The sequence below is a fragment of the Brachyistius frenatus genome, unplaced genomic scaffold (genome assembly GCF_029030835.1).
Source record: "Brachyistius frenatus isolate BFR_SWC_R1_liver_20210118 unplaced genomic scaffold, ASM2903083v1 Contig_13, whole genome shotgun sequence".
NCBI classification, from domain to species: domain Eukaryota; kingdom Metazoa; phylum Chordata; class Actinopteri; family Embiotocidae; genus Brachyistius; species Brachyistius frenatus.
The window spans coordinates 1,648,999-1,675,603 of NW_027210612.1; the positions used below are offsets into that span (position 1 = coordinate 1,648,999).

The following is a 26,605-nucleotide window of genomic DNA, read 5'->3' on the forward strand; positions in this document are numbered from 1 at the left end:
CTTTTCTTTCCATCAAACTCAAACCACAATCTTTCCCTAACTCTAACAAATGATTTCTATTTTTGTGCCTAGAATTAAGCAGTGATTTTTTTTAGGTTTGTCTTTTCATGTTATTTTGATCTGTAGTATGTGTCCTGCTACCAGAGGCCTGTACTACGAAGCAGGATTTGCAGTTATGAGGTAACTTGAGGTTTAACTCTTTCAGTACTACAAAGCTGGTTCACTTCTTACTGGGATACGTCACCGTGGTAACTTGTGCTGCAGAGCTGACCTGCTCCGGGGCAGGTTATGTTCAAGATTTCAGATCAAAACGTACATAAGTACCACCTAGCAATCAATTGTCTCTGAAAAATGTCATCACCAATCGGTGGCGATCCCATGGTGAGCTTGGTGCGCAGAGTGAGACAGTCCTCTGTGGAGGGCAGAGTGTTCAGAGACCGACAAACCTCTGTGTCTTTCCCCGGTGATTTTTATGAGATATTTATTTCTTACTTGCCCCTCAGTCAGGTCTGAAATAATAAAGCTAAAACTGTCATGAAAATACATCTAAGAACACATTATTTAAATGAAATACACACATGTAATTAGAGTCAGTTCTTCCCATGCACTTTATGGTAAGGAGATAGTACACTTTTCTATTTAGCCTTCACACTTATACAGTCTGCAACTTCTTTTTACCAGCACATCCTTCAATCATTCAGCAGCTGCAGCTGTGCTGCTTTCAGCCTGAAATATGTTTCACTTCTTCATGGTTTTTTTTTTAAATTATGAATGAAATATGTCGCTCTGCTGTCAGTACACTATGTCCATGTTGTAACCGTGGGGATGCGCCCGTATTATTTGCCGAGGGAGTTCTTGTCCGCCATTGTTATCGCTGTGTACGTTACTCCATCAGCTGATGCTGAGGCAGCAGTGGACACCATACTGTGTCTAAACTGCAGACTCAGTATCCTGGTGCATTTCTGCCAGTTACTGGAGACTTTAACCACACCAATCTGGATAAAGCACTACCAACTTTTCACCCGTATGTGAACTGCCCCACACGGAACAATAACTGCTCACGGATCTTCTGTACGCTAATGCCATAGATTATAGATGCATACAGTGCTACTGCCCTTCCCCCCCTTGGTAGGTCTGATCACAACCTGGTCCTGCTGACACCGAAGTATGTTTCTCTGGTGCAGAGGCAGCCTGTAACCACCAGGACTGTGAGGAGGTGGACACAGGAGGCTAAAGACACCGTGCAGGACTGCTTTGACTCCACGGACTGGGATGTCGTGTGTGGACCACGTGGTGAGGACATCAACAGCATGACTCCACCGTACCATCCCGGACTGTACACTGCTTCCCCAACAACAAGCCGTGGATCACCAGCGACCTGAAAGTTCTTCTTAAGAAGAAGAAAGCAGCCTTCAGGTCTGGGGACGGGCACGAGCTCAGGAGAGTGCAGTGCGACCTGAAGGAGAAGCTCAGGAGGTGCAAGGACTCCTACAGGAGGAAGCTGGAGGCCAAACTCCAGCAGAACAACGTGAGGGAGGTGTGGACCGGGATGAAGGAGATAACTGGCTTCAAGGTTGGAGGGAGAGACAACCAGGGGGCTCCCTGGAGAGAGCCAAAGAGCTAAACTGTTTCTTCAACAGGTTCAGTTCACAGCCCTTAACGGTCTCCACCACACACCACACCTCCCAAACACCTCCGCTTTTTAGATTTAGGGTTTTAGATTTTAAATAAACATTTTTACCATTCCTTAATTGTTATGTCTTGGTGATCCCTGCCACGCGCCGTCCCCCCCCTCCCCCCCCCCACGATTTTAAAAGAGCCTGTGTTTTAAATGGAGACCGCGACTCCTCAAACTAGGTAGGTTAGGTTAGGTAGTTACTTTATTAATCCCTGAGGGGAATTTTTTTTCGCTACAGCAGCATACAGAAGCGATAAGATAATAATAGAATAATAAAAAGCAATAAAATAGCAGTAAAAAATATTAAATGCACAGTATATACAGTACAGTATATATCTATATATATTATATACAAACAACCAAGAAACACAGTAACAGTGTTATTGTTATGTGATGGATTTTGCCAGAGGTGAGTTATTGTACAGTCTTATTGCGGTCGGCAGGAATGATCTCCTGTATCTGTATAGGTAATAAATGAAAAAATAATTCTGTGAAAGGCTACATGAAACCCCGTCATTAACCCTGCTTAAATCACGTTGAGTTTTTATAGATAATGTGTCTGCGTCTTTAACACAAAGAAAACTGTCCTTTTATGTCATTTTTGTCCTTTTTTGCCAGGTCAAAGAAATATCTCCCATCGCACCATTTGCTGCTTATTAATTTTCTATTGCTCTGAGAGCACAGGAATAATTGAAAGTGACTCAGATGAGCTTTTCGACATGTTGAGCCGCTCATCTCTTCTCTTGTCTACATTATGGTGCCTGGACAGTAAAAAAAAAAAAAAAAAAAAAAAAGTATCAGTATGGAAATAAACCTGAAACTATAAAAGAGAGGAGGACAAGATCAGGATTTTGAAAAATGAGGGGAACATGTCCCTCCATCCCCATTGGAGACTACGCCCTTGGCTTGTTGGACCCACCCTATGAGAGGCTGGATGGATGGCTCTGAGCGCAGGATGACTGTACCTCTTAGACACAGGTAAAAACTGAAAATCTGTTGGGTTTTTTTCTGGACTTTTGAGATTTCATGACAGACAGCTCTGCATCAACATTAATCAAGTGCCACATTTTGAACACAGTGTGCCAGTTAACCAGTGGCTACCTCTTTCTTCTATTCTAACGTGTTGATCAGAGAACTGAATTTGAAGCCGTCAGATCTCAACCAGATGGGGACTTCCACCACTGCCTCTGATGACCACTGCTGCTCCTGTGAGCTTCAGTCAACGGAAAGAGGAGCTCTTTGGTCTGGTTAGTGTTAGTGATATAATCGTTAATAAATGAAAGCTCTTCTATCACACACCCTAAGGCAATGACTGGCAGCTGGCTGGGACTTGACTTGCAGCAGGAGAGCGAGGGGGAATGAATGTAACAGTTCTCATAAAAATAGAGAGGGATGGAGAGATCGGAAAGAGAGATTAAAAGCGGACAGGAGGAGAAGAAGAAGGGAACAGCCCTTAATGTGCACTGTCCAGAAATGCTTGAATCTAATGGGGGACAAGCATGCACAGCCTCCTGAAGGTTGTACAAGCAATTATGCCACTTAGGAGTCTTTGACAGGCAAGGTCGTATTGGCAAACAGACATGATGAGCATTATAATATAATGTTCTGCATTCTGTGTGACACAGACCCTTTTAACGGAGACAATATCAATCTTCTCAATGTCTCTCATTGCCCTGTGTTCACAGTGACCTAAAATCCTCTATGATTCTACCTATGCAAGAATAGGTGTGGTCCCAAAAGTACCAATAGGTGTTTAATTGGTAACTATTTCTACTTTTTAAAGTATTTCACTTGTTTTTATCATGCCGATTCCTGTATGATTTTTTTGTTGTTGTTTTGTTTTTTAATTAAGGAAGAGGAAAAGCAAAAAGAACAGTGAGAGACAGATTTCATTCAATCCCTAACCCAACAGACGGGAGCTCCTGTGAGCTGATAACAAAAGCAGATGTGACGGGAGGACTTTGCCAGAGAGGGTTGATGTAACAGTGTGCTGGGTGTTTCTGGTGTTCATTTCATTCACTCCAATGCAAGCTGTGTTCAATTGTCAGGGGAGCCTTTAACTCGTGTGTGTGTGTGTGTGTGTGTGTGTGTGTGTGTGTGTGTGTGTGTGTGTGTGTGTGTGTGTGTGTGTGTGTGTGTGTGTGTGTGTGTGTGTGTGTGAGAGAGAGAGAGAGTGAGCATGTGTGGAGGAACAGTTGGCACCTGAGCTCACTGCCAGAAGAAACATGGTTACCATGGACACAGGTGATTATTATAGGATGCAAAGAGTTTCATCCACACGCATTCTGGAAATGACAAAGTTGACATGACTGAAAGGAAAAATCTGTATTTGAATTAAAGCTATTAAACTATGCTTATAGACATGTACTCTACCTGCAAATAACAAAGTATTTTCCTTTAGCCAGTATAATTTTATCTCCCTATGTGAGAGAAGTTGAAGCTTTTTATGTAAATAAATTACAAGAATGAGCAAAGATCTCTTAAGTTTTCTTGGGTATGCCATGAGTGCACGACTGTAGTACACTAAGACAAATGGGAACGGATCCACATGACAGAAGGGAGATTAAAAGTTTCAAATCACAAGTTACATCATATGTTTACACTAGTATATCCTCTGTCTGGCATACGTTGGTTGTTCTCTGAGGATGTAGTCTTCCTGTACAGCTTGCTTTTGTAGCCTGATACTATTGTGTTACACTTACTGCTCACAACCCGCTTCTCCTCCACAGTAAGAGTCAGCTTTAAGCGTTCAGGAAGGTGACAACCTATCCCGCTTGGCGCCAGAGAATCGAGCGTGTTCAGACACTCTGCACCAGGGGACAGATATATTGAAGTTAATGGTGTCAAAACTGGAACCTCTTTGCTTCCTATATGGCCCTTTAACTAGTAGTGAACACATAGCAAGACGGGGGTTCTTCCATCCAAAAGAGGGCGCTGTGTGATTGTTTGGAGTGTTCAATGTGTGGCTCTGGGGTCTGGAGGTTGAAGATACAGACAGGGATAATTATATCTAATTTAGCTTGATGTCATCTGCAGTCACTGCCTCCTCCACACTTCAGTGTGTGACAGCAACAAAAGGGAGGGGAAAAAAAGCAGAATTAAAACTCCACAGGTTTGAATTCCTGAAAAGTTGTCTGATAATCCGAGGCGGACATGCGTTTCTGTCTGTTGTTTTGTAGATGTGAAGCATTAATGTGTCATTTTCCGCATAATCTTTGGGGTTTTACTGCCGTGCCATCAGCTGTTTTAACAACCGTCCTCTTTCTCTCCGTCCTTCCATCCATCTCCTGCCTCCTTCCGCTCACCCCTCCGCCTCCTCCCTTTTCGTACGCCATCCTCTTCACTCTTTTCGTCTTTCTATCCTCGGACCTTCCCTCTGCTGGTAGACACTGTGTCAGCATGGGATGAGATTAGCCCAGTGTGTCAGGCTCATGGGGAAAAAAAAAACTCTGAATATGCAGCAAAAGCCTTCTGACTTCACTCTGTCTTTCTCTCCTCTGTGCTCAACCTTATAACGGACAAATTTCCACTCACATTTGTGATGTGATGGCGTGGAAAACCACAGCGCAGATGAGTTATTGTAATACCTGTATGCTGCTAGACTTCATTTTAAGCCTGTGTGTGTGTGTGTGTGTGTGTGTGTGTGTGTGTGTGTGTGTGTGTGTGTGTGTGTGTGTGTGTGTGTGTGTGTGTGTGTGTGTGTGTGTGTGTGTGTGTGTGTGTGTGTGTGTGTTCCCCAGAGGCCACTTTGACAATTATGTGTTGCTTTTTGTGTTTATTGTTGCACCATCTCAGAGTTTACACTCTTTGTATCACAACCCACTGAGGCCTCGGCACACACAGCCAGCGTTTAAATCCTACAACAAGACAACAGTAGCTGATGCAGGACAACGAGCTGTTGCCTGTACCCTTCAGGGAACCGTGCAGCTGTAGTGCCTTTTGGTATCATATTGTTAGTCCTGGCCATATTCACATTAATAGCCTGCTCTTTGTGAGTCCGCTGGTCTCGCTGCCTGCGTGCTCGTCCTGTTGCCTCCCCGCCCTCGAGACGTCCTTGGCTGAAAGTATCAGCTCTGTGTGGATGTAATCCTGGTGATACATGGTAAACTCCTGACCCGTCTGCGCTGTGGCCTCTCTGTTAGATGCTATTACGTGGGCCTCTAATTGCTGCTGACATTCATTTACCCACTAAGGCTATCACCTTCCCCATTACAGGGCCGACTTCTGTCTCTGGGTTTTAGCCTGCGCCGCTGAGGGATGTGTGTTTATGTGCAAGTGTGTCTATTCTACAGTCTCACCTGAGGTATGTATAACTGTTCATATACACAAATCAAAGCAGGTTTCAGAACCCTTTCTCTGATTGCAGGAAAAACACTACAGCTGTGTCCCCCGTGTGTTGTAAAGCAGGCACCGTTTTATCAGCAGTCGCTCAGAATGATGGTATTCACCACATGTTCAACTGGGCCTCAGCTTGATTACACAGGGACTTATCATCCCAGAACATGCCACAGACACCTGCATTCTGCTACATAGCACACTGATTTAGGTTTCTGTGTAATATTGTTGCGTGTATTGTGAGGCGACCAGAAACACAGCCATCATGGTGATGGGCTGTTGATGCTTCATTATTTCTGATGCGAACACCCTCTTGTTACTGTGAGCCATTTTCTTTGGAAGGTAATCAAATCATAATGGGATGCAGAAATGTTATGGCTTCAGCAGCTCCTGCCTCACCTGTGTACTCACTGTTTGTGTATGGGGGGGGGGGGGTGAAATTCCTCTCAGTGTCCATGGGGTATTAGAAAATTAAAATCGGAGCTGCTATCTGAGCAGGGTCAGGTTGTGCCTGTGTCTGATTACGGAAGAGGATAATCTGCGCAGCTTATCTGATGCTCTGATAAGGAAGCATACAAGATGCAGGGATAATAAGAAAGAAACAAAGACCTAAACAATGCTACTGAACAGGGATGATGTCATAGACAGCTCTTTGCCATTTAAGTTAATATTTTCATGGGAGAATGGATCCTCCTCTACTAGACTTTTTTAATGATTTGCCCTTTATAAAGGCTGTATAAGTGGTAAGTAATTGCTTAACTAATGCTGACTCAATTCTTATTGCAACTTTAAGCCATTATTGAGCCTAATGTTTTGGGTAAATTGTGTAAAATCTCTCCGTCTAATGTTTATTCTCCTCCAGATTGCCACTGGCTTTTCAGTTTTAGCTTTTTTTATTCAACAGGTGTGTACCATTAACAGTCCATTTGACCTCTGACCTTTTAAGAAATAGCTGCAATCCATTTCTAAAGGTGGCTTTAATCAATATCTCTATACTAACAGTGGATGAAATGAATACGTCTGTGTAAAAGATGGTCTGCACTGATTTTATCCCCCAACTCTGCAGTTTCCTTAAGTACTTCTAAGAGTTTTAGCATCTTTTGGCTCTTTCCTCTGTGAAACTTTTGTTTTGTTTACTCTCACCACTCTAGTGACCATTTTTCCATCCACAGTTTACAGCTGGACAGATGGACAGAATCACGACGCCATATGTTTATTTATGTTTATTAAGTATAATCAGGCAACTGTTTGCTACCAAGTTTGTCATATTAAGTTAAAAAGTGGCAATACATCTGGTGTGTTTAAAGCTCAAGTGACCCAAAACAGTGAATGCAGATTTAACTATGAACATTTTCAGGTGCAGACTTCATGGATTATTGTCATTATCAGTCACTTAGGAACATTTACAGGACATGACATGGCAACGTGAAGTCATTGTTAACTAGCTGGTGGCTTATTAAAAAGAGCAAAGCTCACTTTATTAATGACTTATCTATTACAACTAACCAGTCTCAGGTAAATCATCTATTAACATTAGTAATACCAATATTTACAGCATATAAACCTTTCTAAAAAATGCTGTATGAGAATGAGGTACACCTATGTAAAGAAAGCCCCCATCACAGCACCACGTTGTGTGTCACAATTTGATGCAATACTCCACACGAGAGCCTATGTATCTGCACTTCCCTGAGAGGGCCATTTGAAGAGCAGCAGGTCAATACACATTCATAGAGAGTGCATTTCCCTGAATGCTTCAACAGTCCGTAAAGCCTCAGTGCCACTCTTTCCACCATATTCTGCTTACTGCATTAATCTATCCCACAAAAGCGTCATTCTGTGCATGGACAGAGAGGACACACACACACACACACACACACACACACACACACACACACACACACACACACACGCACGCACACACACACACACACACACACACACACACACACACAGAGCAGAGGCCCACGTAGACACACATTTTCGCAGCTTCAATGGCAGAAAATCCATAGCCCTTTCTTGGAGGAGGAATTCCATTAGATAATAGATATGGAATCCATCTCGAATCCCCACCTTATCTTCTCCGGGGGTGAGGGATCAATACTGGGGCTTCAGCTCAACTGCCAACAATAACAGAAAATTGATGGGACAGAGTAAGCAGCATGGAGGTCCAGTAATGGCACTTTCTTGGCCACCTCTGTAATGCAAATCAGAGGGCCAGTTAATTGGTGAAAGGCTGCTTATAGTAATGAGGAGGAATGGAAGCTGAGTCTGGGAGTTCATGAACCAACAAAGAGAGATAAGGTTGTTGATTGTTTAGGAAAATCACAGCAGTTGTTGAAAATACACGAGACCTGTGTGGTTTTACAGTAGAAACAAAAGAGCGGCGATGAACAGAGAAAGATCTCATGCACAGATATCCAGTTATCTGAATGAATGGATGTGCACACAGTAATGGCATCTGATTTTCCACAGAGCCATATGGAGGTTTCCTGTCAGAGCTGCCAGGTGCTGTGTTTACGGAGACCATAGCCTGGCAACGACATTCCAAACAGCATTAGGATATGAGGGCGAGGGAGTGATGCTGAGGTGAGTGTTGGGTCAAGCGCTATAGGCTACAGATACTGGCATACTGATACGGCTCACCGAGGGACCTGGGCGGTTCCTGACTTACACAAAGATGAGTCATTTTGTGTTTGTGTACACTAGGTCCCATATGTGGCAACATGTGAGTGGTTTACAGCTTACTGGTAATGGAGGTCCAGAGTCCATTCTCCCGGAGATGTTTGCGCAGCTAAAACACCATTTATTGCGTCATGTCACAGAGGGGTGTCAGCAACAGAGTGAAAGCGTGAATGACCACTGGAGAACAGAAAATGTTTTCAACTTGTGTTTGTTCGGGAGAGTTTGGCCCAAACAGGAGCACCCTGTTCTTTTTTTTCCCCCTTTTTTTTCTTTTCCCCACTGAGCGTTGCCACTGACACATTTCGGGTCTTGGGGCCAATGCTAAGACATGGAGTAGAGGGCATTAAACTCTTTTTTTTTCACAACCCAAAACTGAAATAACTCATTCACTCACAGTGCACTTACATTAACTGTGAATAAGACTTGTTGAGGAAAAAAATTGTCATTTCATATCTTGTTCAGGGATTTCTATGCATGTCTCCTACCCCACACCACTGAACCGGCACAACCAGCAGGTGGTGCTGCCCTCTGAGGTATCACCTTGTTTTTTTTCAAATATTTTGACTTTTTTTTTTTAACTTTACCTCCACCCATTGATACCAGACACCTCTCTGCACCTGTATGTCCAACATTCAGAAGGAAAAACTCACACTGAGCCGCTCTCAGTAAAACCTCCGTGATTCTGTGCAGCACCACAAACAAGATGGAGATGAAAAGATGAGTCCATTTTAGATTGTTTTTAAGATACACATGACTACTAGTTGTGAGTAACACACTTTTTCCCTCTGATCTCTGTGGTTGTCTAGCAGAGCATTATCTGCAGTAATAGAGTCAGATCTTCACGGACAAATCCCTTTAATGTCATCCACATCGCCCAGGGGAGACCACCCTCATTGGGAGAAGGGTGGTGGGAGCTAATTTCAACCCACACAATAGACTCATCTCCACCGCCTTGTTAGATCACACTATTCTGTGTGTGTAAAAGACTGTGTGCATGTGTGTGTGTGCGTGTGTGTGTGTGTGTGTGTGTGTGTGTGTGTGTGTGTGTGTGTGTGTGTGTGTGTGTGTGTGTGTGTGTGTGTGTGTGTGTGTGTGTGTGTGTGTGTGTGTGTGTGTGTGTGTGTGTGTGTGGAGAACTGTGCTGGCTGAGCGATGCCACTCTGGGGAATTAAGGTCATGTTTTCATTCATGCCTCTTGAATACTAATAATTGAAGATTGGAGCGTTCCTCTTCATGGCCACATAACTGTCTAATAAGGGTCCTGATCAGTCAGCAAAACAACCATACCTTCTGACAGAAGACATGATGTTCCCACAGATAACATCATGCCGTTAAACATGTTAGCAAGGGGGAAAAAAAGATGAGGATATGATCTTACATTTTGATTGAGCATTGAGCCTTTGTGGTGGAGCCATCCCTGGCTCCCACTCTGTGCCTCGCTCTCCCGCACAATGATGTCATCTGTGGGAAGGTATTTCTCTCAGACACAACCTGTCTGCTCCTGTCAGGGGCCACGGTAACTCGAGCCGCCTTGAAAGTCTGGGAGTGAGCGCCGGTCACTTGCAGACAAGGGCGTTATTTATTTTTTCTGGAGGAGATTCAATACCTCCTCCTGCTCCTCCAAGGCTCCGGGCTTCATCCTGAACTCGACAGCACAAAAGCACTTTCCCTCCAGAGACACACGAGAGTCTGTGAGCTCAATCACAGAGTTCTTTGGAGAACTGGAGAGTAATAAAGTTGTCTAACACGCTTAGTTATTGTTAATGTATGTAATCACAAAGATTTAAAATAACATCTTCTTAATCTTAACTGCAAGCTGCGGGCTGCGTTTCTGTCGTGAAGATGCTAGACATTGTGAGTCTTCCCTTGCAGTGTTGGTGTTATGAATGCTTTCTTCTCCTCTCGTCCCCTTCATTTCCATAATATCCATAGGATGTCTGTTAAAAATCACATATTCTCTCAAATTCAGATATATATTAACTTGCATTGTTTTTGTCTAACATGAGTTTGATGATTTTTACATAAAGTAGGCTAAATTACACAACTATTACATACACATGTTGTTTACAACATATATGATTCTGATTAATGTTTCTCATCTTGAGTGTATTCAGCTGCATTAGAGGCTCTTAAATGCAGAGAGCAGTGCTTTCAGCCGCCGTCAGCTTTCAAAACCTCACCACAGTGTGGAAAGTGTTTCTTTGATTGACTGAAAGGCTCACGCATTCATTTAAAAAAAAAAAAAAACTTAAAACATGACCCACAAATATTCAGCTGTAGTGAGGAAACACAAAAATGAGAGCTAAGTGTGGCTATTCCCATCGCATGTTCAGAGTAGGCATTGTTTCCGTGTACGCTGCAAATGTATGTATTTAGTGCAGGTACATTGAAAAGCTAAATCCCTGTTATCTGCTGAAAAACATCCAGTTTCCTTGACATCTGCAGCCACACTCAAGGGGAAATTGCAGGGAGCTTGCCGTACAATGACAAACAACCACAGTGTCTTTTGGCCATTCAGCTTTTTCATGAACTCCCCCCAGGATCTGTAAATACTAAACGAATCTCAAGATTCTCTGTTTCGGGATGAGTCACCGTGACCAGTATGTTGGGAAGCAATAGCACCATTGAAAATCAGAGGAGCATGAGTCAGCATGGTAAGGACATTACAACAGATGTCATAACAATGTATTTATAGTATTTAAAAAATAATTGACGAGGTTATGATACCAAGAGAGTTATTATTATTATTATTATTATTATTATTAATTGCTTACTTTTAAGATATTTACCACACCTTTATAAGAATGAGACAGTTCACCCACACATCAGGAGAAAACGACCCCACAAGGGACAGTATCTACCATGCAACACTGCAACAAATCATTGCTTGAAAACATCACCATGCCAAAGCATTCTGAGTTAGAGTGCAGCAATCGACTGGCTTAAAAGGTTATGCGAATCAATACAAAGTTGTTTTGGGTACCAGCGCTATTATATTAATGTCATCCTGAGAAATAGGCACTCGCTTAGGTGGCTTGTCTGCCAGCCTGTTTTCCTTTTTAACTCTGGTCACGAGATCCTTGTTGCAACGCAGAGATGGCCACTAAAAGCAGGTTATGATGGTGCTTTAGGAATTTCACTTTTTTTTAACAAGCAAGAAAATGGGGCGCATTATGTAAAATAATACAAAAAGTCATCCTTTTCCCTCATTCCAGCCTTGCTTTGGTATCAGTGTAAAGTAACCTATGGAACTGAGTAAGCTGAATTCATGATGTTCTGAGTCCTCATGGGCGCTGCGCTGTGACTAGTGAGGTTGCTAGTTGTGCAGTCAAGGATGACACAGAGGTTGAAATGGTCACACATTCACTCAGCTCACTCCCTATCCCTCTGGCACATGTTCTTCCCAAGGTCAGATACTGCATTGCATAATAATGTAAAAAAAAACAAAAAAAACACACACACACATACGCATGCATGCAAACACGCAAACTGTGCAACAATGAGAGGAAGAAGAAGCTGGCTAAAAATAGTGCTATCACTGCAGCCAATCACCCCAAGCCGTCGGACCACCACTCTTCACTTCACATCTCATAACTTAAGAGTTTGCTTCTTGAACTGTATGTTAACCTCAAGTTACACATGCTTTACTGAACATAAACAACCGTGAAAGAATATATGCTTTAGTGCTTCATACATGCTTTTTTTATTTTATTTTATTTTTTTTAATCATTTCTACCAATGGCTCGGAAACAAACCTCTGACACCCACGTGCTAAAACCCCAAATCTCTTCGCCCGCCTCCCTCCACCCTCATCTGCCTTTTCTCTCCTTGCTTTCCCTTCTTGTATCCATCCCCCTGTCCTCCACCTATTTCCCCGTGGCCTCAGGGAGCTGTTAGCTATCTGTACGCCCGGCGCTCTATTGTGAGCACTCATTGATTGCCTCTCTGCTCCCCACAGCCAGTCGGGCCAGTCAGCGAGGGGCCCGAGCTGTCTGCCTTATCTGCCACTGCTCAGTCACCATACACAGCGAAAAAAAAAAAAAACAGAAGAGAAACATACGACAGAGAGAGAAACCGAGAGAGAGAGAGAGGATTTATAAAAGGCTGTCCAAGCTTTCAGGAGCCAGCAGTCATATCATCTGTTTTCTGTCCCTCTCTCCCTCTCTCCCTCACTCAGCCTCTTGTTCTTCTCACAGCCAGAGACAATCAATGGTGTACTCAACCAGACTTCTCTTGTCTTGTTTTAAAATAGTGCTCTTCTGCCTTTTCTCTGCGGGAGATGATCCATTTGCTGCCCCACATCTTTCTCCACTTGCCCTGAACATTAGCCCTCGTCTCACCTCCTCTCGACTCAGTCACACGGTCAATCGGTTGAATCATTTTCTCACACAAACATCTCGTTTTTTTGAAATGGAGGTATTCAGCGCAGCATGCATTTAACCCACGTCTGACCACGTGAAGCAGGTTATTGATCCCGTGTTCATGCCAGGTTGCCGCCATCAACTCAAGGTTAATGGTGGAAGGATTTGTCGATTGTGACTGAACACGTTTGCATGATTGTTTGAGTCCTTTATTGAGCAAAAATGCTTGAAGTGGTCAGACAGAACAAACAATTTGAAGATTAACCTGCAATTTGTAATGACTCTTTGTGATGAGAAGGGCTGACGGTGTTGTTTTTACAGATTCAACATGACAGCGTAAAGCCTGTAATACACCCTACTGCTGCTGTGACACCTAGCATGAGAAGAAGAGGCACTTCAACTGACATAGGTCACGTGATGAATGTCAGTCGACAGAGGCCATGAGACAGTTCAAAGGCTGTGAAGTCCTTATAGGCTTGAGGGTGGTGTAAGGCGTAAGTAATGGACCTTCAACTCAGGCAGTGTGTGAGTTCGGGAGTGGACGATGTGTATTTTTTTTAAACTAATGTAATTTCATGTGTGCTTTGTTTGTTTACGTGTTGATTTCCCCAAACCATTAGTCCCCCCCCCCACCCCACCCTAATCCTAACCACATGGTTTTCTATGAGTTTTTGTTGTCCTTAACCACATGGATTATGACACTTTGCAATTTATAAATTAGCTAGGGTTTGAGTCCAGGGGAACACAGCGTGGATTTATTGAAAGAAATGTTATTTTATGTGGAGTTTTTTTTTGTTGTTTTTTTGCATGATGTTTTTCCCCAACTCTAACCTCGTGCTTTTCCACAGGTTTTTGTCGTAATAAACCACGTGGTTTTTGACAGCTCGTAAGTTAAAGCCGTGACACTGACACACTGCCCTCTAGTAGCCAGGTGGGTGTATTACATGCTTTGTCCTAATGGTGGGTTATGGACAATGTGGAGAAACTTCATTGGATTTTTTTCTTTTTTTATGGTCACTTAATGAAAGGTTAATGCTTACATTAAACAACCATCTCGTAGGGTCGTTGCAGAATTTATGGGGGAAATAGGTTGAAATTGACTATTTACATAGTGTAGTCAATAGTAGAATTAATATTATCATTAGTAGAATAAATAATTTAATTACCAAAACTTAAATGCAACATTTTTATAAAGACCTGTTTAGGGAGCGCCATTGGAAAATATTGTTTTTGAAAGATGCAACAGTCATTCAGTCACTCTGCTCTCCTGATGATAGGACTTGTTTCTTAGTATTTCAGTGTGGTGTTTTCAACAGCAGGAGCCTAATGGTGGCGACAGCAGGGTGGCACTGTAAACCACCATCACACCTCAGTGTGAATGGGAGAGCTGATGTCAGCACAACTGAAACTCTCCCTCCATCATGTAGCTACATGAAGCCCCAGCAGCATCCATCACTCCCCCTGCTGCCTCTACAGGGAGAAGCCCTGTCACCAGCAGAAAGGTGGCCGAGAGAAATGTACATCGTTTCGTGTTTGAACACGAGTCGGGGAGCCGAATCTGGCCCTGTGATCGGCGCTAATGTTTTAGGGTCTAAACAGTTTTCATATGTTAATTTGATACACTCCGACACAATGCAATATGTATTAACCTCGTCGGAGCATGCTTCGCTGAGCGTTCTCTTTGTTCTCCTTTGATGCAGTTACTCAGCCTTTGAAATACTGTGCATTTGAAATTATACACAGAGTCTAGTCAAGCTGAAGTCACCCCACCTATACTCCATCCATCTTATTGGCAGCCATCTGGCCATATTATTTTGGAGAGGCTGAGGCACACGCCTTGCTATGAAAGCACGGACTTCTGACAACAAGCCACTCTTTGAACTGCCGAGTGCCACTGCAGAGTGACCCGACCAGCTGCAGGCCCCCTGACACCCATAACAAACCATGTCGCCATGAGTTGGTATTCAACAAAAATTTGATGGATGGTCCAGAACAGACAATATTATGATCAGACTGAAAGCTAACTGGCAACCACCAACAATAGATCTGTCAGTTGCCGGTCTGTTGTAGAGGAACAGTAATAAAGAAACCTACATTGGTCTCCTATTAGATTGAAAAAAGGCTCAAGCTGTCTGACAACAAGATGTGAGGATTTTAAGGAATAAACACTGCACGTTCATGGGATTTGTTTGATGTGAATCACAGTGTCGACATCAATGTCACTGTTGCAACATGACAGGTGAAAAACATTGATGACAGAGTCATTGCCTGAACAAAGACATGGGTCATCTCAATGGGCCATTTCCAGAGGAAGAGGAAAAAAGCTCGCAGCTACAGCACAGTGACATTGACAGCTCACCCATTCTCCATCTAAGAAACAGGCCCCCCGAAATAATAATAAAAAAAAAAAGAGTGACTGCCAGAGCTGGTGATGTCACTGGCCACATTTGTCCTCATCAGTGTGGATACCAGCTTTGACCAGAGGGCCGGGGTGTCCTTGAGACACAGTGTGTGATATGGACACCCCCCCTTCTACTCCAACTCCTCATCGCTGATACCCTGTTCAGGCCTGTACTGCATCAGTGTCAAGAGCTCTGCAGGCAGGAAGCTAAAAGGATGGAAGCCCCTTCCTTCCCTTCAAAGAGGAAAGGAGCACCGGCCAGCCGGCTGCCGACAGGAATTTGACCCCTGAACTGATGGCATTGTTTGAAGGGAAATTGTGATTTGACTCTCAGCAGATCAAATCTAATCACCTTTATTGATTATCTAAATTCATCAGCCACAGGAAATAGAGTGCTTAAACAGCCAGGTCTACTTTTGCTGAGGGTTTTTTTTTTTTTTTTTTTTTCACGATGGTTTGTTTGCTGTTGTTCTTTTTTATTTTCTCGAAAAAAAAAAAAAAAACCCAACAACAACAAAAAAAACAAAAAACAAGTGAAGAAATCCTGTGTGCAGGCACAGCATGAGGAGTGAGTGATTCTATCTGATGCACTGCGAGTTGAGCGGCCCTCCCTCTGGGCTGTTCAGCCTTGCCTGACGAGGAAGAGAGGGAAGAGCTTGTGTGTGCCGTGCGTGCGTGCGTGCGTGCGTGTCGGGAGGAGAGACATTGTTCCTTGACGTCACCGCTCAGCCCAGCCTGCCGCTGCTCTCAAACACGTCTTTGTTATTCCGTGGCTTCCACCGGAGACCGACCATCCGCAAAACACGGATCCCTGCCTTCACAGCTGCTGGAGCGGAGCGCAGAGGTTCACCCACTCGTACAGAGGAAGTTGTAGAAGAAATGGAAAACACGTCCAGGGGCAAGAAAATGTGACTTTTTTTTTTTAATCGTTTTATCTTACAGCTTACTGCAACCAACATTCAGGCGACTGTCGTGTTTGTACCACCGCCGGTACAATAATACACTAAATGCTAAACTGACCGAACTTTGTGAATTATTGTGCCAGAGATTGCTAAAAACAACAACAACAACAACAACAACAACAACAACAACAACACACAACAGTGATACAGTGCGCTAGAAGGAACAATTTTAAGGAATAATCAATTTACACCAGTGGCTGATGGAATGATGATAAATAAATGTTGTGTTAACTAATAAAATAAATACAATTAAATAGAAAGGTAATATTTTAGGCGATACTGAAAAGTAATATTGGCAATTATATCTACTGAATAGTATTATTACACATGGTGTTGAAAAAGTTGCGTGGAAAGTCACAATGAAAACGTAATATTGACGATGAAAAATGGCTAATACACATTATAATGAAAATGTACCATTAAACATGATTTAAAAAAAAAGTAGGATTAAGCAGGGTATTGAAAGTTAATATTACAAATGATATTGAAAAAGTAACATTAAACACGGTATTGAAAAACTTATAGAAAATATGAATTTGAAAAGTAACATTACACACGATATTGATTAAGTAAGATAAAACATTAATTTGAAAAGTAATATTGCACATTGTGTTAAAAAAGTAACATTGTAAACTTATAATAATAATAGTAATGAAAAAGTAATATTACACATGGTATTGAAAAAGCAACATTAAACAATATATTAAAAAAAGGCATTGGCCTATATAAATATGAGAAGTAATATTGCACATGATATTGAAACGTTTTGCACCACATGTTAAAATAGTAACATTACATATGATTGCGTTAATACTACTACTACTGCTAATTCATAGAACCTGACACTTTTCCACTCACCCCAAGCCCTATGTATTTATTGTATTTTATTTGTTTTTTGTACATATAGTTTGTGCGTGTGTATTTATTTATTCATCGCTCTTATTTTTCTCAAAAATAATATATATTTTCTCTCTCTCTTATTCTACGTATGCGTATTTGTAAATTTTGGTCTAATTGTGTGCATCTTTTTTTTTTTTTTTTTTCGTGCTTCTTTGCTGCTGCAACAACAACACCAACAACATTTCCCCCCAATCAAGCCCAAGTCTAAATCTTAAGTCTCAGTTTAATAACGTTAGGAAATAGGCTGCTGCAGTTAATGTGTATTCAAAACCGATTGTTACGAACCCAGCAAAACTCCAATAAAAGAAACGGCAGTTGAATGAAGAAGTGCTGGTCTGACGACTGAGGCAAGCACCGCTGTAATGAACAGAAGCAGACAACAGCTGGAGCTGCGAGGTGGGCACTCCGCTCCGCTGTCAAGCCTCTATATTGACTACACCTCTTACGCGCTCGGGTGTCCTTCCGCGGAGATCTAGTCCACGTTTTTACGCCGACCGCCGAGCACGGCTCTCTGGTAACTGAATAGCCAGTGTAATCTGACACTTCAACTTGCCGTGCTCTACGGTAGTTGATTCAGTCACTCAGTCACACCGTCTTCGGAGAACCTCACGTCGTCTTTTGTGAAGTGAGGAGAGCGAAAGAGGAGGGGGAAAAGCACCGCAAACACGAGGTCTGGGACAAACAATTACGCGGCTTCGCCACTGAGGTCCGAGCAGAAAGTAAGTTTCGCGGCTGGTTATTTTTTTTGTTGTTTTTGTTTTTGTTTGTTGTTGTTGCAAAGCGGGGGTTTGACTGGTATGAGTGTGTGTGTGTGCGCGCGCGTGTGTGGGGTTGCTCAAGATGGGGGTTTGCCTCCCGCTGGACGGGCACTACCTGCTAACAATAGGGTGACCTCCTAGAAACCTTTAACAGCCGCTGATGAACTCGTGTCACGGAGGGGGTGGGGGTGGTGGGGGGGGGGGCAGATTCCGGCTGCGTGAGCCGTAACGGAGCGCGTTTACGCGGCGTAAATAAGCCAGACTGTGCGCCGCACACCTTGTGTAGACGCGTAGCGCCGGAGCGAAATAGCCGGAGTCGGTGCGTCTTGCAAGGGTTATGTTGGAAGAAAGGTGCGCGCGTTTTTGTTTTGTGCGGACGCCGAGACCGGGAATGTTGGCTCGGCGGTTGGAGGTTCGCGGGTGTCTCGGACCGATCAGCTGATAAGCCCGGTTGATGCTAAACGGGAGAATGCGTGTCACTTAAGCTACCAGTCAGCGGTGTGTCTGGGCTCGTCGGCTCCCTCCGAGGCTGTTATCGGGTACCTGTTGTAATGCAATTAGCCGGCGTGTCCGTGTGCTGCTCTGCTGTGTTCCGTTAAACAAAACACGTGTAATGCAGCCGCAGTGCTATTTCCCACCTTCGCTGATAACGCTGATTGTGTTTACAAGGCTCGTTCAAAGATCGGAGCCTCCCAGCGTGAGGTCTTTGGGACCCCCCCCCCCGGGGGCCCCCCCCCCTCGTCTGCCTCGTAAACTGAGAAATAGTTTACTTCCACGATATTGGCCCTGTTTAATGTACTGTTCCTATTCCGATGACAGTGTCCACTCTGTTCTTTTAATTTACCTGCACCGAAACCATGCAGTGCGCACCCAGCTTTTGATGTTTCAGGGAAGCTATGAGAGTATCTAACTATCTGGATCCTTGACAGAAGCCAGCAGCAGTGCCGTGTTTCCTGAGCATGTCTGCAGCGGAGTGTGGATGAGCGGCTTCGACTCAGCGCAGCTCTCTTGCCTTAAGTCTGGCGGACCCTCCCCGTTAAATTCCTCCCGTCTGGATGTGAGGCCAGCATGGGCAGAGCGCAGAAGAGGGAGAGGGGGGGGGGGGGGGGCTCATGGCTGCAGGAGGAGGAGGTGGAGGTGGAGACTGCACCCTGCTACAGGACAGCTGAACTTTGAGAAGGGGTGAAAAAGAGCCTTTCCCCCCCCTTGTTAGTAAGGATCTAAAGTTGAAGGGAGCTGATCGTCAACATCCTTTATTGTAGTTATCAAACACCAGAAAGCCTCCCCCCTCATTTCCTCAGAGATCTGACAACTATGACTAAAATTTTACATTGCAACACGTTAAACAGCCTGCGTTCATTGCAGGAATATTGCACCGGATTGCAGGTGTTCGTGGTTTTGCGTCCACTCCCTGTGTGTTGGTGTTAGAAAGCGTGTAAACAGATTTTGGGTGGGTGCACCCTCCAGTGTCTCCTTCCTCGGTAATTTAAATTGGTGATGTAATGAAATTGTTTCAGCAGCAACACTTGTCAGCCACATTAATTAGTGCTTGTTTATTTATTTATTTTTTTCCCCCCTTCCCGACAAACCGGAGCAGCATTAAGTCATCTCAGCAAAGCATGAAAAGGAGGCAAATTCATTCAGAGTAAGCTACCTGATGAATTGTGAAAGAAAGAGGGCAAGGAATTAAAGCCATCTGCAACTGTTTGAAACTTGGAAGTGTGTGTGTGTGTGTGTGTGTGTGTGTGTGTGTGTGTGTGTGTGTGTGTGTGTGTGTGTGTGTGTGTGTGTGTGTGTGTGTGTGTGTGTGTGGTTTCTTTCCTTCTGTTGTCCCTCCTGGGGCCTCTCTGCAACCAGCCAGCCAGGCTGCTAGACAAGACAGAAGAGTGTCTGATTCACTAAACAGGCTAAAGGCTCCAGTAGACTCACTTTGAAATCAAATTTGGGTGTTTTCAAAGCCTTGTTTTTTTTTTTTTTTTTTTTTTAAGCGGCGGCTGGGCGCGAACGCGAGCATGCTCACGGAGACTGGATTGTTTGGCCCTTCGTATCAGATCGCGTAGGAGCTCGGGCTGGAAACGCAGTGGGAAAATAGTGAAATCTTTTAATAGCGACGAAAAAGACAACACATGAACTGGCAGCGCTACAAGTTGCAGATAAACACGAGGAAGGAGATGTATGTTTTGTGTCCAACAGTATGTTTGTTCCCCCAAACCAAACAAGGAGACAGAATGTGGAGATTACTGCCTTGTAGACACAGTATCAGCCAATATAGCTGTACATTTGTATCATTTAGAAAACAACAACTTTTTTTTTTTCCTCATAACTTTTAACAACGTCTCTGTAGTATCACTTTTTTTTTTTATTGGACCAGGCTGCAACAACTTATATTCAAGTGTCAGTTTCAAACACCTGCAAGCCATTCTTCAGTATCTCAGGCAGAAAGAAGTAGTGAGTGCACCTTCCTCCCTGTCTCGGACCCCTCTGTGGAGCAGTGAGGTAATGCTGATTTAGAAGGACGTACAGGAAGGGGGGGGCACTTAATTACTTGTGTCTGAGTAATTAACTTTTTGTTACTCAGCAATTTACCAAGTTGCACCGTCTTTGCTGCTGTTTGCGGCGCGCCGGCACAGCTGCAGCCCCGCTGAGTGCTCCAAAACCTGGCGAACGCTAATCAATGTTTTGACAGCCTGACATTTCATCTAGCTGTTGTTTCGAGGAGCGCTGTGAAATACTCGCCGCGTTGTTCGCTTGACGCGGATTCTCGTAGTCCGGTGTCTCGCCGGCGGCCCAAAAAAAAGCCCACACCCACTCGCGTCCAGAGCAGAAGTCAGCCTTTGTTTCTGCCTCTCTGTCTCGAATGTGGTTCAAACTTGGCAGCACTTTTCATCTAAGCCGAGCCTTTGTTTTCAATGCGACTATTTTGGTCTGTTAATAAGGGAAAAAATTGCGTCGCGTACGAGCACTTTTAAAGACCCATTTTGAGAATAAGGGCTTAAGAGGGAGTTTAAAACCTCGATTGTTCAGTTTCAGCTGATGTCGTGCCCCCGTGTCTGACCTTTAAGTACTTCCTAAATGTTATTGTAACTCTACCCGTAAGTCTGTAGTTAAGCTCTCTTCGAGTTAAAACCAGGTAATTGCAGTGTTACTAACTCAAGAGAAAATGAGGCACTCTTTGGATGCAACTCATCCCTGCTGACTGACTGACTGCGATGACATCAGTTCTGCTGCAGGACACGCCAAGAGTGGACCAACCAGAGGCGCCGGATAAGAGAAACCTCAGTTCCACATGGCAGTCACCGCTGTCCTCTAAGCTGCAAACCTTGCTCTGTGGGTTGGCTTGTGGCTAAAACACAGCTGGCTTAAACTCCGGAGGTGGCCGAGAAGGGCTGGAGAGTCACTGTGAATAATGCGGAGTCCTTGAGCAAGGCATTTAACCTCAAGCGGGGGAGGGGGGGAGAGGGGGAGGGGGCCATTGTTGTGGACAGTAGCTGTTCACAGGTGTGAAACAGGGCGGTGCCGCTATTTGCACAGCAAGACTTCTAATGTACCACTTCTCACAAACTTTCAGTCAAGTTCTCTGGCCCTTTCAAACGCACATCACATCGACGTGGTGGGATTTCGCCTTCGAAATGAACGTGCCGCCTCTGTGCGTTGCCTGTCAATCGTGGCGTTGTGTCGACAGATATCCGTTTAATCGGGACAAAACACCAACTCAACCGGTGTTTCTGCGAAGCCGCCACTTCAACCTTGAGCTGTGCCAACATCAGGGAGACGCGGCCCCTCTTAAGTGCTTCTTCGGCCGACGGAGAGAGTGAGGAGGAGAGTCGCCCGTCCCGTCCCGTCCGTCCCCCCCCCCCCCCCACCCCCGTCACCGTCTCATGCATGTTTGATTCAATGTTCTTTGAAGAAACGAGAGTGGGGGACGTCACAATGGCCGTGTCCTGTTCCCATCCGTCGGGAGAGACCGTGGGGGGGGAGGGCTTGAATCATAAATGACACCCGGCCTCGCAGGGAACAATATGAGAGCCGGAGCCCGCACAGGAGGAACAAAATGTTCCCTCCATCCGTCCACTCGCCCACCGCTGCCGCCTGCACTCAAGACTTCTCACCATCGCGAGCAATTACCCTCACTTTTTTTTTTTTTTTTCCTTTTTCTTTTCCTGCTGATGAAATCCTCACAGAGCCTGTCTCAGCTGCAGTTTGTGTCTGGTGGTGGTGGTGGTGGTGGTGAGAGAGAGAGAAAGGGGTAGTGATAGAGAGGAGAAGAGATAGTATGTGTCTGAGTGAGTGGTGTTGGCGTGTGTCTGTTTGGCTTGTAAATCCTGTTTAAGCTAAACAAACTCATTGTCCTCATCCTCCAACTGTGTGCTCTGTGTGTGTGTGTGTGTGTGTGTGTGTGTGTTTGGTGTGTGTCCCCCCCTCCCCCTCCTTTCCCTCCTTTCTTCTCGTCTCTCTCTGCCTCCTCCTTTGAGTTGTAAGTACAGTCACTAATTAGTCCCCTCTCCCTCTTCATGCTGGGTCAGTGGGTTTACGGTTTCAGCACTGATCTGCTGTGTTTGCCTTGTGTCTCCCGATACTGAAGCATGCCTGCAAGCCAGCAGCGGACTGCAGCCTCCTCCGAGAGGTCTTCACACCTTACAAGGTGTCCCACATGGGTTCATTTGCCAGACAGCCTCTCAGGACTGTGCTGCTCTCTCTCTCTCTCTCTCTCTCTCTCTCTCTCTGTCTCTCTCTCTCTCTCTCTCTCTCTCTGGTGCAGCTTGCCCTGCACTTGAGTTCATGCCAGGTATTAGACTAACCAGTCCAGCAAAGTGCTGCGCCTGCTGGGTCGAGTCAATAACCCGTTATGTTCTCATGCAAACAGCAGCGCATTTCGAAGAGGCTTCCACATGATGAGGATTAATTTCAGACAGACTTTTAGTTACCCCGCCACGCAGCGTGTTGCAAATCTTTCTAGCTTATAGGCTATAATGAATCATTTTCTAAAGATAACACACCGCATGCTGTGTTTATAATATCATTTGTGCTATAAACAGTCTCTTGTCTAGTCGGCACTGTTGTCTCTCCGAGTGCATGCTGATGCTGATTTTCTGGTGGAGGTTGCGTGGGAGATGCAGAGCGATGGCAGAGATTCTATGAAGGCGGTCGAATTGTCTCCCAACATGGCCTCCGGGGGGATACATACTTCCTTGTTTTCTGACAAAGTAAATTAACAAGGATTTACTAATGCATAGGGACAGCATTTATTCTTCGCCTGAGACATCAGTTATGAGGGGGAGAGGGAGTCATGCAATATCTGCTCGCACATAATGCCGATGCCTATACATTGCAAAAGAGTGCGAAGGATGAAATCTGGTCTGCGTCGAACGGGGGGGGGGGGGATTTTTTTTTTGTTGCAAACAATAATAAAAGGTAGTTCAGTTTTAAGGCCGGCGGAAGGCTGTAAACTTGATGTTGTTTATCCAGTTGTGCTTTCGGTCTGTTGAGGATGCCCGTTGCTGTCGTCGTTATCGCGCCGGCCCTCCAAATCGCGCCGGCGCATAATTGCGAGCTCCGCTGCCCCAGCTGAGATTGTGTTCTGCCCACATTTTGACATTGCTCGGTGGCAGAAAAAGTCTTGTTGCTGTGAGCAGCGTGTTCGCCCGCTCGGTGCCCTCCCCTCGGCTTTGACACCGGCGGTTGAGCCGGGCGCTTTCCCAGGGTTCTGAGGACTGACATCCCTTTCATTCTCCCCGCCTGGGCGGCTCAGATAAAGGGGCATATTTTAAACCTCCGTGTGGATACACCAACTGTAAAAAGAGACGGGCCGGTGGGCCGCGGCCGAGCTACGGCATTAACTTCACAGGGAGGGGGATGAAGAGGGTAGCGGGGGGGGGCGACGAGGAGTGAAACAAATAAAGAAGCAAAGAATCCGGATGCGAAAGTCCACATTATTAAACGGCGATCGCAGCGACTTGTACGGCTTAAAGTAGTATAGCTGGCTACGGACCTTACTTTGCAAAGATCACAGCCATTATCTGCAATCACGCTGCAGATAACCCATCACTCTTGTTTATCGGCGGTCTATTACAGGGGCAATGTGTTTCACCACTCTTTTTTTTTTTTTTTTCTTCTTTTCTTTTCTTTTTTCTCATCTACCCCTGTCGTGTGTCCTCCCAGCAAACCAAAGCCGCGGTGGAAGCCGTCGTTTATCATATCGGTAATGAGACCAGGGTAATCGTGTGTATTCCGGAGACAGCAATGATACACTGCTTGGCGCTTGCCAGGGATCAGCCTCTAAACAATGTTTATCATTGTCTCCCAGGGCTCTTTAATTATCTGGCAAACATTATTGACAAACCAGCGAGGGTCCCCGCGTTTTAAGGATGCTGGGTTGCGATTCGCAAAACAAGAGCGCTCAAAGTAAAAGGCTTTTTAATTTGACATCGTTTGAGATACAAACGGATGGTCGCGTATTGCAGTTCTTTGTGCAGCCAGCAGCCTTTACCGGATGTATTTTGGAGGAGGGAACAATTAATGAGAAACGATTGGGGAACACAAGGCACGAGGGGAGAGGCAGCGAGTTTCATCAGAAGCGGATCTGATGCTCCGTTTCTCACAAAAAAACAACAACAACAACAAAAAAAAACGCAGTTTAATGTCTTCGTCACAAGAGGAGGGATAGTCTGCTAAGAAAATACTCCCTCCTAAATTTTTTTATTGAATCATGTTGAAACACTTGTAATCCAAACTGAAAATATTTCAACGACGATCGGGACGGTTTGCCAGGAAATGGTGTGCAGACCTTCGTGGCTTCAAGCTGATACATCCTGTAGATTTTTGTGACCCATTGACTTTTACGTGACGTTAACATTTGCGGCTTTTCAATAAAATGTCTCCGTATCGGTTTGATGGATTGCTTTAAAATTTGCTATAACTCATTCAACGCCCCCTCTCTGGATTAAACATAATCACTTTGGTGATCCTCTGATCTTCCATGTAGAGCCACCATCAGGTCAAACATGTTATTTGTCCAATACTTTGAATTATGGAAAAAAAAAAGAAAAGAAAAAAAAGAATAGCATTTGCATTAGCTTCTGGTATACTTTGTGTTTAGTAAACACTGTATAACCGTCATGCCTTTTTAATATCAGCGTTTCATTTGTGACAATCATAGATTTTTAGCTCAAAGCACTGGCTCACAGTGCTGCTAGCATGGTTGTTAACTCTTCCTTTAATTCTAAATAAACTTCACCTCGTGTCATTTTTCATACTTTCAACACTCTGTGGAGAGACTAGTTGTAACTAAAAAAAAAAAAAAAAAAAAAAAAAAAATTCTTTCTAAGTAACTTTCTAGCCTCTCCTTTTGAAAACATCCTAAAATAGTTTCTTTGTTCACGTTTCTTCAGTCAGTTTTCAAGTATTCTTCTTCATGAAGAAGCATGAAGAAGTGATGGAACGGTTTATGAGCTCCTCTGTGTCTCTTCCTATCCCAACATTACTCCGGATTAGCAGCACATCTCAGCCATATTGCTTTCGCAGCCGCTCTGCTGCCTTTGCTGTGCCTCCCCCACTGAGTAGAGGCTGAATGACATGTGTTGACATTGTTGAAGGCACACGTGAGGACATCACACGTTTGTCTCGCTCAGGCGGGGGTGGGGGGGGGGTGGGGGGGGGCGTGTTGGGAGGCGAAAGGAGGAAGCTGATGTCTAAGTCTGTGCTGGTCAGCGATGGTCCGCATCAGCGGCAACAACGACAGCGGACTCGCGTGACCCTGAAATATGAAGTAGGGCCAAACTGTATGTTGCCCCCGTCCCCCTCCCACGTCTCCTTGTCATGTCTCTATAACCATGTCTCCCTGGATATCAAATCAACATGATTGTACAACAAGAGAGGAGGGCGTCTCATTGATGGTTGCATGAAATCACCTTTGCAGAGATGTGTGTGTGTGTGTGTGTGTGTGTGTGTGTGTGTGTGTGTGTGTGTGTGTGTGTGTGTGTGTGTGTGTGTGTGTGTGTGTGGGAGAGCCAGAGAGAGGGAAGTGGGGGTAGCAGCAGCAGCAGAGGTGGCTTGGGGTGAGGTCCTGCCCTGATTTTCTCTGGAATTCCTTTGTTTTTGGAAGCCAGAAAGGGGGAAACTGAATCTGAGTAGCCTGAGGGTCTCTTGCTCCTTGAGAATTCTCCGCACACATCCCTCTCTGCCGCCATCACTGATGGTTTTTAGGGGCAGCTCTGTTTTCAAAGCTCCCAAAACAGCCAAGGTGTTTTTCACCTTCCAGAGAAAGGAGAGGGGGAGCAAAGAAGATGACTGCAGCAGCAAACCCTCTCAGGGCCTGGAGGGAGCAATGTTACTCGTACAGAAATGTGCTCCCATGTTTCAGAGCTGCGGAAATGAAAGTCAAATGTAGATCCTGTCACTCAGGGCACACAGGATACGGAAAACACAGGAGCAGAAAGAGCACTTTCTTTATTTAAAAAAAAAAAACACCTAATATGAAGGTGAAAAAGTGCAAGCCTAACGTTTTCAATTTTTAATGAATTTCTTTT

General features: G+C 44.6%; 1 protein-coding gene across 5 annotated transcripts in view; it reads left to right on the forward strand.

The window, feature by feature from the left end:
- Positions 1–17,875: 17,875 nt before the first annotated feature.
- Positions 17,876–26,605, forward strand: part of zmiz1a (zinc finger, MIZ-type containing 1a) — a 99,683-nt gene continuing 90,953 nt past the window's right edge. For all 5 annotated transcript variants that reach the window (XM_069692736.1, XM_069692741.1, XM_069692739.1 and 2 more), the window contains exon 1: positions 17,876–18,041. The gene's annotated coding sequence lies outside the window, so the exon portion shown is untranslated. The remainder of the gene's footprint in view (positions 18,042–26,605) is intronic.